A 6,000-nucleotide genomic window follows, 5' to 3' on the forward strand; every position below is an offset into this window, starting at 1 on the left:
CAATTTGTCAGCTTTTCACAACACACAGTAACATCTGTACTCTGTAACATCTTAAACCTGGCATTTCCTTCCCAATTCACACCTTCAGGGAGGCAATTCCCGCTGCGCTTGCAAGTCTCATGAAACCCCGGTGTTCAAATGTCTTTAAATGCCAGGGATTTCCCATCATAAGACACAAGAGCACAAGCTGCTGTACTGAAAAATCCAAAACAGTTGGTTTTGATTCAAGTTCTTGAAAAAGAACTCATGCTGACTTCTATATATTCACTCAGAAAAGCAGGTCAATAGAGCTGAGTAATAAAAAGCTAATCATCTACAATTCACCTAAAAGAAAAGGCAGTAAATCTAAAAATGGAATAGCCTAGTAAATTGAATTCCATGTTGTAACATGTAAATGAACTGGTTTAAATATTTAACACACCAAATAAAAATCTGACCACACTGGATTACATTATACTTGATAAATTAAAGTCATTTTTATGGATCAGGCAGAAATGGCTCCTTGAGGTAACAATGGCACTTTTGTCATTTAAGTGGGGTTCGCATTCATTTTTACTCCTAAACCTTACTCTTATACATCTGGATTGGGTACTCTGTGATGCACTTGGCAAATAGCAAACCCTAACTGTTTAAATAATAAAAGAAGTAAAAGATGGACATTGACAAAGCAATTTTGCGTATTTGTTGCTATCACAATAGACTCAAATGACTTCATATAGAAGAAAATTCTCCCTCTTTTTTTGTTCGAAGTTTATTAAAATATGCATTTTCCATACTTGATTTTCATGCCGTGTTTACATACAAGTCTGTCTTTCCTAATCTGAGGATGAGTCCATTTTACTGTACGGCTAAAGTGAATAAATATAACGGTAATAAACTTTGGTAATGGCTGCTGAACATGTCAAAAATGGCTGAGGTACAATCTAAAAAATTATCAATGGAGCAAACATTTAAAATCTCTGCTTTCTCTTATTACCATTATTTCAGCTCTAATACATACTGTTCAAAAAAGGATGATTTTTCTATTATTTACCAAGCTAAAATAGGCAAAGGACATACTCTTGTCTTCTAATCAAATGAGCACAGGAACATTGTATTTTGTGCCATTTAATACATAATGTCATGCTGAACAGTCAAGAGTACATGACTACATGAATGCTATAAAGTAATGAATAATAAAGACAAAGCATATTCAACCCTTAAACATGCTAGTCTCAGTGATAGAATATTCCAGCACAAGCAAATTAAATGTATGTCTCGGGAACAGAATAAATAGAAAAATGTTTCTATATAAGCATAAGAGACTGCAGCGATAATTCAAAAGACTTTTGCTTACTTTACCATAGACTAGACGTCTACCGCGACTAAACGCTCACCAACTTCCATTCATCTGCCTTCCATCCATCCATTCAGGTGTTCAGTAAATTAATGTGAAAGCTCTCAACGTTTCCTTCCAACAATGAGGACGGCCAAACAAAAGCTTAAGTGCTGAGATGGACCACTGGCGCATTTGAGAGAAAATTGCAACTATCTTACAAAAGCGGTATGATAAACAATGAGAAAATATAAAACATTTGCTGTGTGATGCGAACACTAACCAAACACATCTGCATGAAGAAGAATGACTTTTACTACATACAACACAATACACAGTGAGCTTACTAGAGTTAGTTGTATTGAAATGTTTATGCCAAAAAAAAAAATCCAAAATATAAAGTTATTGTTTCAGAAAATGAATAAAAATCTAAATTACTTTATTACTTTATCTGGAATCTGTGCAAAAAATCAAAATATTGAGAAAATTGTCTTTAAAGTTGTCCAAATGAAGTTCTTAGCAATGCATATTACTAATCAAAAAATTAAGTTTTGATATATTTACGGTAGAAAATTTACTTCATGGAACATGATCTTTACTTAACATGCTAATGATTTTTAGCATAAAAGAAAAATTGATAATTTTGACCCATACAATGCATTTTTGACTATTTCTACAAATATACCTGTGATACTTAAGACTTGTTTTGTGGTCCAGGGTCACAAATCATTTAAATTAAAATTAAAATAATCCAAAATACACAGTTATTGTTGCAGAAAACAATAATTGAAAACCTGAATTATTTTATTACAAATGAAATAGCTTTAGAAGGCAATCTTGGTCATAATTATTGGCACCCTTGGTAAAATTGATGAGCAAATGAAAAACATTCTGTATTGTTTTAATCTTTCATTCAGTTCACAAAATTTAGCTTTTTTTATAGACGTAAAATAATTGAAAGTGGAGGAAAAATCACTTTATGATATAAATGTTCTCTAATACACACTGACCACAATTATTAGCACCCCTAGAAATTCCTAAGAGTAAAATACCTCTGATGTATATTCCCAGTCATATTTGCATTTTTAGCACACCATTTTAGCATTTTGTAGCTCTTTGATGTGTTGCGACAGATTGCCGTTGCCAGATAATTTCAAGTGGCACGTGAACTGATCATCTCTTCCGGTTTACTAGTTAAATGCGAAATAAACATAAATGAACAGCAGAAGGTATCGCGAACGTCAATACGCCATTTTTCAAGTTTAAGTCCACCGACGTAATCTACTCTCCTGTCTGGTTTGTTTGTCGGACAAAGTGGAAGCTTCGGCGCTGTGATTGGTCAGATCGCCTGTCAGTCAAACTCCAGGCGAAGGGTCAGTTTATTTTATGTAACATCCTAATTTTAGCAACAGTACAAAGTCAAATGTACTATAAAGCTTCTCTTTCTTTCATAAGCCATTTACATGCAAATCAAACCAGGCTTTACTAACATAAATAAAGCTGAAAATGATTGTTGTGCTTCTGCTCGGTTCACACAGCAAGGCATGTTGCTAATATGTATCCCTCTGTTACTGCACAATTATTGACAAAAGGGTATTCAAGGTTGGTTGCCCATTTTAAATCCCCTCTGTTATTTATTTTGGGGTGGAGACACGTCCCCTCTAATGTTCCTTCCAAAATGAAATGCTACTGATCTCCAATCTCCTAATTCCTCATACGTACACACAAGTCCACAGGGTGAGCTCAACAGGCCCGATCGAGAGTCTTTCACTCTCCACATGCCCAAGTGTGCGGCAATCTGAGGTACAATTTTCAATCACAGCATCCTTTCATCAACAGGCTCTCAACTAACAGCTGTCCTTGGGAGAGCCCTTGACCAGGACACCGCTAGTTCTGTAAGCTAATGTGAAGAGATGCACTGTTCCACCGCAAACTGCCACGACATGAATCTAGATTCAGCACGGTCAGTCTACGTAGGGAAGGCTACGTATTGATCCTAAAATTAATTGGAATGTTTGTTAATTGGGTTTTAAAGTCAATATTAATTGCATTTTTGTGACATTTCCGGGAGAAACATTCAATGGAGAAATGTTGAGCAAGACTTACATTTTTGGGGTATTTGGCCACTGATTAAATTATCCAACATTAAATTAGTTTTTGAAAGAAGTCACCAATGCTGCATTTCTTTAATGAAAAATACAATAAAAACAGAAATATTGTGAAATATTATTACATTTTAAAATAACTGTTTTCTACTGTAATATATTCTAACATGTAATTAATTCCTGTGCTGCAAACTGAATTTTCAGCATCATTACTCCAGTCTTCAGTGTCACATGATCCTTCAGAAATCATTCTAATATGCTGATCTGCTCAAGAAACATTATTATTATTATTATTATCAATGTTGAAAACAGCTGTTCTGCTCAATATTCTTGTGGACACTGTGATGCTTTCCGAAAATCCAATTCGATTTCAGATTCTAAAAGTAAACTCTTTTATTAGCTTTTTTTAATTGAGTTTTGCAAACAAGAGACATTAGCAGCAGATGATTTAACAGTGGTTTGACATTTGAATATAGTAATTTTCAGACTAATACCACGACTGATCATGAACTCAAGTGTGACTCAAGTTCATCCATCTACAGTGATGGTTATTAAGAAGACACATTAAAATTGTTCAAAGTTTGTGTCTGAAAAGGACAGCTCACCCAAAAATGAACACTCTGTCATCATTTACACACCCTTGTCTTTTAAAACCCGAACGGTTATGTAAATTTTGATTTCATGTTATGCTACGCTCTGTTTTTAAAAAGTGGTTTGTGAGATATTCCAGCTAAAATTATAAACATGCGAAGATGATCTGTTCTGCAGGTGTACGGACATCAACAGAAAGGATAATTTGAAGTGTTACACACCTGTTTCTGCAAACACTGGCAAAGTCTGGACTCGCATACCTACAAATCACAGGTCTGTGGATTTCTGCACGATGCAATTTAAACAGCAATTATGTTGCACGTCTGTTGAAAATTTAACTTTTTCGCAGTATTAGATCCTGTTTATTTCAAGTGTCCAGGTTATGCAGGTTTTTTTTGACCCCTTATCTTCCTTAAGTTAATATGCATCATTCGTAGTGTTAAAAACTGCTAAGTAAGAAAACAAACAAATTAATTAACAAAAGTAGAATACAATAATTAGATAAACAACTAGAAAGCTCCAGTCCAGAGCGGTACACATTATCATTTCATCTCTCCCAATAAATTTGTATTTTTGTCACAGATGTGGATGTTTGGTCAAATGCCACGTATCTGTCAAACAGGCTTGTTATCTCAGATAACCTGTCAATGTTTAATTTCAGGCTGACTCAGTGACAGCTGGTAGACATCCGACGTGTTACAGAAATTAAACACAGTGCTCATCTGTTTGGTTAGGGATGATCTAATTGAATTTTCTGTTTCCTCATATCTCACTCACAAAGAGATTGAATCAGATAATCCATTCCTGCTGTTGTTTACAAGAAAAGATAATGTAAACAGTAGAGACAGCGGTTATATACTGCAGAGCTAATGAATTATCGGTATGCATTATTTCTTTATTGGGGCTTGAAGGAAACTCGAGTCACAGTATCAGAGACTAGGGGTTGTTATTATTTTTTTTTTAGGGGTTCTAGCGTTTAGTGCTGAAACCCTATTGTAATAGTTAGAATGGTCATGGATCAGTGATCTCCACATAAAACTGATCGTGCAGAGCAAACTGTAAGTCGTAGAGACTTGAAACTTGGAGGGATGATAGTACTCACAGCGCTTACAGTGTGAGCAAGGCTCTCCCCAGCTGGCCTGACAGGGGCGCTACAGCGATCAAAAGAATGAAATTGCTCCTAACTCCTAAACCGTCAGTCTTATGTCATTGGAATGAGATTTGATCCTGGCGAAATTTTCGGGTATTTTGCATTTTTTGGAAAAACCTACTTTTTCGAACTATTTCCATTATTTTTATCGGAACCAAACCAGTGCAGAAAGATTCTCTGGAGAGTGAATATCTGTAATTATCAAAAATGACTCAACGTCACGAAGGGGTGCCAAAACATTTGAAAGAGTGAAATGCTTTTAACTCCTGAATGGAATGAGATATCTTCGCCAAACGTAGAACACTTGCGTAAGAGCTCAATCTGAGGTCACAGGAAAAAAATGCGGAGCTTGGCCACTTGGTGGTGCTATTAGAGGAAAAAACATAAAAATGGCTATAACTGGCAACCATTTGTTCTTTTAACATGAAAATTGGTGTGCATGGTCTTGGTCCAAAGTGCCACAAGTGATTATAAGGACATTTGCGTATGTCAAAAATCATGGCCACCATTGGCCGGGAAATTTTGAGCACCTGTTAGACAAGGTTAATGTAGGACGATCGGAGTGAACTTGGTGGGCCTGTTCGACTCACGGCCCCAAAGGTCTGAGAGAAATTTGAAAGAAATCAGCCACTGGGGGCGGTATCACATTTTTCAAGAGTGTAAACGATTGTACGTTGTATGTTTTTTATATTCATATCAAACGATAGAACTCCTCATTCCGGACAACTTTGTCTCTAGAACCACCACTGTCAATCGAATCGTTTGTTAAATGCTTGAGAAGATGTCAAAAACCTGCTTTTGCAAACTAGTCCTAGGTTTTTTGGAAAAAACACTGCAGT

The sequence above is a fragment of the Labeo rohita genome, chromosome 6 (assembly GCF_022985175.1).
Source record: "Labeo rohita strain BAU-BD-2019 chromosome 6, IGBB_LRoh.1.0, whole genome shotgun sequence".
NCBI lineage: Eukaryota > Metazoa > Chordata > Actinopteri > Cypriniformes > Cyprinidae > Labeo > Labeo rohita.